The sequence below is a fragment of the Dasypus novemcinctus genome, chromosome 27, assembly GCF_030445035.2.
Source record: "Dasypus novemcinctus isolate mDasNov1 chromosome 27, mDasNov1.1.hap2, whole genome shotgun sequence".
Taxonomy (NCBI): Eukaryota; Metazoa; Chordata; class Mammalia; order Cingulata; family Dasypodidae; genus Dasypus; species Dasypus novemcinctus.
This window is the reverse complement of record NC_080699.1, coordinates 50,062,546-50,070,883: the sequence shown is the minus strand read 5'-3', so window position 1 is coordinate 50,070,883 and position 8,338 is coordinate 50,062,546.

The window sequence follows — 8,338 nt, the reverse complement described above, 5'->3', positions numbered from 1 at the left end:
TACTTTTTTCAATTTCCTGATTGCTAACACTGCATTATCCCTTAGTCTTCTCTCACAGCGTATCCCCCAAAGTCTTTTTTTACTCAGTTATTTAAGGGGTTTTTTTTTTGTGCTAGGTGTGGTGTAGTGGGTGTTTTAATTCTGGTTCGTGTATATCTGTTTTTTTTTTTATTTTTTCTTTCTTTCCCCTACCTGTTCCCCACCCCTGGCCACATTCTTTTCCTTTCTTCCTCTCGTCCCTTCCTCCCCCCCCCTTTTTTTTCTTTCTTTTTTTCCCTTTTTATTCTGTTGTCTCTCTCCCTCTTGTCCCTCATATTCTACTTAGTTTATTTTAACTCAATTATACAATAGGTGCGGCAGGAAACACCTCACATTCGCTGGGTTTTCTCATCCTTCACTGCCTCATTTCTGTGTGAACTGATTTAGGCTACCTACAATATCCTCTTTCCCCTACATCTTGATATCCACCACCATCTACTGGCTCTCCTATATTCCACCTCCCACCTCCCTTTCTTCAATCCACAAAGTGTCTAAGTCTTAATTTCTAATACCTATGCTTTGTATTCTGTCTGTAATCCACTCTTGAAACTATTACCTTTCTTTTCTCTTTCCCTCTCTCACGAAATCAATAGCTTTTTAGCTCATACCATATTCCTCCCATATTCAATCATCTACCTCATAATAGGTACTCTACCTACTGCTATAACTCTACACAATTTACATGAATCTAACCTCCATCCTCCCAGATCTCATATTCTTGCTTTGTTAACATATATCACCAATACTACTCTACACTTTTCCCTTGCTTACACAATTGCCTTTCCCCAACACTAATACTTTCCTTTAAAGTGAACTTAACCAACAACAAGAAACTAGAATAAGAAGAAAAAAGTGACAAAGAGAAGATATAACACCTATACAAAAATAACAGCTAAATAACCACCAAGAGCAGACAAAGAAGCTAAGGAACTGATTAAATCCATCAAGATAAAGAGATGACCAGAAAGCAACAAAAATCTACAAACCAAACCAGTAATCAGGAAAACATGGCTGAATCCAATCAACAAACCAACAATCATGAAGGGGAGCAAAACTTGGCACAAGCAATGAAAGATCTCAGAACATTTATCACCGACAAATTTGATGCAGTAATGAAAGAGGTTAACAACATGAAGACATCACTTGGAGGGGAAATTGCAGACATACGCAAAAACATAACAGATATGATGGGAATGAACACCACAGTTCAAGAAATCAAAAATACACTTGCAGCAAATATCGGCAGACTAGAAGAGACAGAGCAGAGAATTAGTGATGTGGAAGACAGTACATCAGAAATCAAACAGATAGTAGAAGGGGTCAATAAGAAGATAGAAAAAATCCAGTTAGGATTTAGGGACCTGAATGACAATGCAAAATGCTCAAACATACGTATTATAGGCATTCCAGAAGGTGAAGAGAAGGGAAAGGAGTCAGAAGGAGTGTTGCAGGAAATAATGGCTGAAAACTTCCCAAATCTACTGAAAGAGACAGATGTGCATATCCAAGAAGCACAGCGCACTCCACAAGTCATAAACCCCAAAAGGCCCACCCCAAGACATATACTTGTCAAATTATCCAATGCTCAAGACAAAGAGAAAATCCTAAAAGCAGCAAGAGAAAAGAAAACCATCACATACAAGGGAAGCTCAATTAGATTAAGTGCTGATTTCTCTTCTGAAACCATGGAGGCAAGAAGGCAGTGGTATGATATAGTCAAGGTACTAAAGGAAAAAAATTTCCAACCAAGAATACTCTATCCAGCTAAACTAGCATTCAAACATGATGGAGAGTTCAAAATATTCGCAGACAAACAGAAACTGAAAGAGTATACCAACAAGAAACCTCCCCTTCAAGAAATTCTAAAGGGAGTTCTGCAGGATGAAAGGAAAAAACAGGAAAGGCAGGGTTGGAGGAGAGTATAAGACCAACAACAACAAAAAAGACAAAAAAATATATACAAACAAAATATGACAAACACAAATCCAATCAAAATATGGCTAACACAAATAATTCCTTGATAGTAATAATACTGAATGTCAACGGATTAAACTCACCTATCAAAAGATTCAGACTGGGACATTGGATAAGGAAATATGACCCATCCATATGCTGTCTACAAGAGACACATCTTAGACCCAGAGACGCATGGAGACTGAAAGTGAATGGCTGGAAAACAATCATACAAGCTAACAATAACCAAAAAAAGGCAGGAGTAGCTATATTAATAGCAGACAAAATAGACTTTAAATGTGAAACAATTGTGAGAGACAAAGAAGGATACTACATTTTAGTGAAAGGGAAAATCTGTCAAGAAGATCGAACAATCATAAATATCTATGCCCCTAACAAGGGTGCCTCTAAATACGTCAGGCAAATGCTGGAAAAACTAAGTGAAAGAATAGATACATCTACAATTATAGTGGGGGATTTTAATACACCACTATCAACTCTGGACAGAACATCTCAAAAGAGAATCACCAAAGAAACAAAGCATCTGAATAGTATATTAGAGGAGCTGGATCTAATAGACATATATAGATCGCTACACCCAAACACAGCAGGATATACATTTTTCTCAAGCGCACATGGATCATTCTCCAAGATAGATCATATGCTAGGCCACAAAGAAAGGCTGAACGAATTCAGAAAGATTGAAATCATACAAAACATTATCTCTGACCACAGTGGAGTCAAGCTGGAGATTTGCAAGGGACAGAAGCCCAGATTTCACACCACGATTTGGAAATATAAACAGCACACTCTTAGAAAAACAGTGGGTCAAAGAGGAAATCTCAAAAGAAATCAATGACTACCTTGAAACAAATGATAATGATAACACAACATACCAAAATTTATGGGATGCAGCAAAAGCAGTAATGAGAGGGAAGTTTATAGCCATAAATTCATATATCAAAAAAGAAGAAAGAGCAAAAATTGAAGAACTAACTGCACATTTGAAGGAATTAGAAAAACAACAACAAAGTAACCCAACAGGAAGAAGAAGGAAGGAAATAACAAAGATAAGAGCAGAACTAAATGAAATAGAAAATAAGAAAGCACTTGGACAGATAAACAAGACCAAGAGCTGGTTTTTTGAGAAGATTAACAAAATTGACAAACCTTTAGCAACACTAACAAAGAAAAAAAGAGAGAAGATGCAAATACGCAAAATAAGAAATGAGAAAGGCAATATCACCACTGACCCCACAGAAATAAAGACTATCATAAGAGGATATTTTGAAAAACTATATTCCAACAAAAATGACAATCTAGAGGAAATGGACAAATTCCTAGAAACACATAAGCAGCCCATATTGACAAAAGAAGAAATAGATGATCTTAACAAACCAATCACAAGCAGAGAGATAGAATCAGTTATTAAAAATCTCCCAACTAAGAAGAGCCCAGGGCCAGATGGCTTCACAGGTGAATTCTACAAAACATTCCGGAAAGAACTGACACCAATCCTGCTGAAACTATTCCAAAAAATCGAAACAGAAAGAACATTACCCAACTCCTTCTATGATGCCAACATTACCCTAGTACCAAAGCCAAACAAAGACATCACAAGAAAGGAAAATTACAGACCAATTTCTCTAATGAACCTAGACGCAAAAATACTTAACAAAATACTTGCTAATTGTATTCAACAACACATTAAACGTATTATACACCACGACCAAGTGGGATTTATTCCAGGTATGCAAGGGTGGTTCAACATAAGAAAATCAATCAACATAATACACCATATAAACAGATTGAAGGAAAAAAATCACATGATTATATCTATTGATGCAGAAAAAGCATTTGACAAAATACAGCACCCTTTCTTGATAAAAACACTCCAAAAGATTGCAATACAAGGAAATTTTTTGAACACGATAAAGAGTATATATGAAAAACCTAAAGCCAATATTGTTTACAATGGGGAAATCCTAGACTCCTTCCCTCTAAACTCAGGAACAAGACAAGGATGCCCACTGTCTCCGCTCCTATTTAACATTGTCTTAGAAGTACTTGCTCGAGCACTGAGGCAAGAACCAGAAATAAAAGGCATTCAAATTGGAAAGGAAGAAGTCAAAATTTCATTATTTGCAGATGACATGATCCTATACATAGAAAACCCTGAGAGATCTACAACGAAGATTCTAGAACTCATAAATGAGTTTAGTAAAGTCGCAGGTTATAAGATCAATGCGCAAAAATCAGTAGCATTTCTGTACACCAATAAGGAGCAAGATCAGGAGGAAATCAAGAAACAAATACCATTCACAATAGTAAATAAAAAAATCAAATACTTAGGAATAAATTTAACTAAAGAGGTAAAGAACTTATACACCGAGAACTATACAAGACTGTTCAAGGAAATCAAAGAAGACCTGAATAAATGGAAGACTATTCCTTATTCATGGATAGGAAGACTGAACATTATTAAGATGTCTATCCTACCAAAACTGATCTACACATTCAATGCAATCCCAATAAAAATCAACACAGCCTTCTTTAAGGAACTAGAAAAACTAACTATGAAATTTATTTGGAAAGGAAAGAGACCCCGAATAGCCAAAGACATAATGAAAAAGAAAAACGAAATTGGAGGAATCACACTACCTGACTTCAAAACATACTACAAAGCTACGGTGGTGAAAACAGCATGGTATTGGCATAAGGAGAGACACATAGACCAATGGAATCGAATTGAAAGCTCTGATATAGAACCTCACATATACAGCCACATAATATTCGATAAAGCCACCAAACCCTCTCAACTGGGAGAGAGTGGCCTATTCAACAAATGGTGTCTGGAGAACTGGATAGCCACATGTAGAAGAATGAAAGAGGATTACCATCTCACACCTTATACAAAGATCAACTCAAGATGGATCAAAGACCTAAATATAAGAGCCAAGACCATAAAAACCTTAGAAAGCAGTGTAGGGAAACATCTACAGGACCTTGTAATAGGAAATGGATTTATGAATATCTCACCAAAAGCACGAGCAGCAAAAGAACTAATAGATAAATGGGACTTCCTCAAAATCAAAGCCTTCTGCACCTCAAAGGAGTTTGTCAAGAAAGTAAAAAGGGAGCCCACACAGTGGGAGAAAATATTTGGCAATCATATATCTGATAAGAAACTTATAACTTGCATATATAAAGAACTCCTATATCTTGAAAATAAAAAGGTAAACAACCCATTTAAAAAATGGGAAAAAGACTTAAACAGACACTTCTCTGAAGAAGAAATACAAATGGCAAAAAAGCACATGAAAAAATGTTCCAAATCTCTAGCTATCAGGGAAATGCAAATCAAAACTACAATGAGATACCATCTTACACCCATAAGATTGGCAGCTATGAAAAAAACAGAAGAATACAAGTGCTGGAGAGGATGTGAAGGAAGGGGAACACTCATCCACTGCTGGTGGGAATGCAGAAGAATCCAACCATTCTGGAGGACAGTATGGCAGTTTCTCAAAGAACTAGCCATAGATTTGCCATATGACCCAGCAATACCACTGCTAGGTATATACCCAGCAGAGCTGAAAACAAGGACACAAACCGATATATGTACACCAATGTTCATAGCAGCATTGTTCACTATTGCCAAAAGTTGGAATCAACCCAAATGCCCATCAACAGATGAGTGGATCAATAAAATGTGTATATACACACAATGGAATACTACTCGGCTGTAAGAACAAACACACTACAAACACATGTGATAACATGGATGAATCTTGAGAACCTTATGTTGAGTGAAGCAACCCAGACATTGAAGGACAAATACTACCTGACCTCAATGATATGAAATAAACAAGCTGCCCTAGATAGCAAGAGACTGAACGATAGGCTTACAGGAAATCGGAGGGTGGAGGAAGGATATGAGCCGATGTCTGCAGGGGTGGAATTTAAGATGAGATGGTGGTAAGTATGAACACAAAGAAGAGATAAAAGGGGGGCAAGGGGCTGCCTTTGGTTGGGGCTTTGCGGGTTTGAGGGTGGCTGGGGAGGGACGGATGGGTAACATTGCCCAAAAGTGGGGGGAGGGAGGGGTAGCATGTGAACACAGGAGAGGGTCAGGTATTGGTGGAGAGTAAAATGCCGAGAAAACCATATCAAAATATAATAAAGAGGGTTACCTGTTTAGAATGCTCGGAGGGGAGGGTCTGATGCAGGACGGACTCCTGGGGAATGTCTAAATGCTCATTCTGCCAGAGTGGGTGACACCATGGGGTAGAAACCCAAGTAGTGAGAGTGGGGGTGGACCCACATCCTGGGGAGGACTAATGCCATCAAATAGAGGGAACTGTATCCCTCGAGAGAAAGGGTGGCTCCCAGGGCATTGGTGCAGTTGAGCAAGTTAGGCCCTGAACACTATTCCATCTATCTCTGGAAGTGGCTCCTCAGGAAACGGAGGTTGGCTGTCACTGTGGGCACCAAGGTGGAAGGGAAAATGGACGTTAAATGTATGGAACCAAGGTAAATGGGGGGTAAGAGAGGAGTTTCTTGAGAGTACACAAGGATGGATATAAAACATGTAATATTACACCATAACATATAGGAGATGACAGACTGATAATGTAAACCATAATGTAAAACATAGGATAACTAAGAATGTAAAGAACTGTGTATCCTAAAGTATGCACCATAATGTAAGCACAGATGTCACCTTGTTAGAAAGCTAATGTCTTAGACTCTGTACATCACGTTAAGTAAATATGATGTGAATAGGGTGTAAGAGTATCACTGTGGAAGGAAAAAGGTTTTGTGGTGGATGTATGGGAGTGCTGTATATTATATATATGCATTGCTGTGGTCTAGGACTCCTGTGAAGAGAAGCTGAATAATTAGGGGGGGAAAAAAAAAAAAGAAAAAGATAGGATGTAGAATTTTTCAAGTCAACATTCTTTATCTAAGTTCTTTATCTAACTTTATCCAAGTTCTTTATCTAACCTTTAAACCTATCGCTATATGCCATTCCCTAGTAAGGGACCATGACATTATATTGGGCTTCAAATTTTGGGGAGTTCTGGATCACAGAGTGTTTCAACAATGGCAATGGAGGGATACTGGTATGGGATACCAATGACAGGTGATATATGGCTGACAGGGAGCTGTACAAAACATATGTCCAGGGTGCATGGTAATGTTTGGATATACTCATAGTGGCAACAATTAAAAACCACAGCAGGGGGGGTACTGGATTCCTGGCCAGTGGTGCTCTGTCGTGGTCCCTAGGGGAGCAGCGACAGTCTCCCAGGTACAGCGGCGGGGACCGGGAGGGAGTGAGGGTTCAACAGTGAGCCCCTGATGCTAATGACTATTCTTGTGAGCTGATAAGCCTAAAATAAGAACAAGGCCTAGAGCAACATTGTGCCTGGGAATTTCCTCCTGTCAGCCTTCATGTTACTCAAATGTGGCCAGTCTCGAAGCCAAACTCAGCATGTAAATGCAATGCCTTCCCCCCAGCATGGGACATGACACCCGGGGATGAGCCTCCCTGGCACCGAGGGACCACTATCAACTACCAACTGATGATGCAACTGGAAAATGACCTTAAACGGAAGGTTCAATGCGGATCAGCAGAATATCCATGTCTACATAAAATAACATGACTTTAAAATGCTGTTTGACCTAAAGTAAGGGGGAAATGGAAAGGAGAAATGAGTTTATATGGCTACGAGTTTCTAAAAAAGAGTCTGGAGGCTGGCAGAAGGATTGCCCTCATGCACAACTGAGCAGAGTCAGAGAGACAGATAAAGCAGATGCAACCCCCAGATATTGGTTCCTTTGAGGGCTAAAGAGACCCATGGGAGTTATGGTCATGGCCGATGTGGTTAACTACCAGGTCAGATGGCCCCTCTTTGGAAATGGTGTTTATGTGTGATGAATCTGGACTCAGATGGGATCTTCCTTCATAAGACTTTCATGCTAATGTGCTGGAGGTGCAGTTAACGTTGGGGTTTAAGATAGATTTAGGGGATTTGAATCTCTGGACTGACAATGTGATAGCCAGGTCCTGAGCCTCAACAGACTCCAGCACCTACAATCTGATTTATTGGACTTACCACACTCAGCTAAGATGGAGTTGAAGAAGGACAACCACCACACCATGGAGCCTAGAGTGATTACAACTGAAAGTGGGAGGATTGCATCCAGCATCCATGTGGAATCTGAGCCTCCTCTTGACATAGAGGTGCAATGGACACAACCAATCCAATGGCCACATAGAAGAGGTGGCATTGGATTGGGAAAAGTGGACATGGTGGCTGATGGGTATGGGGAAAGGCAG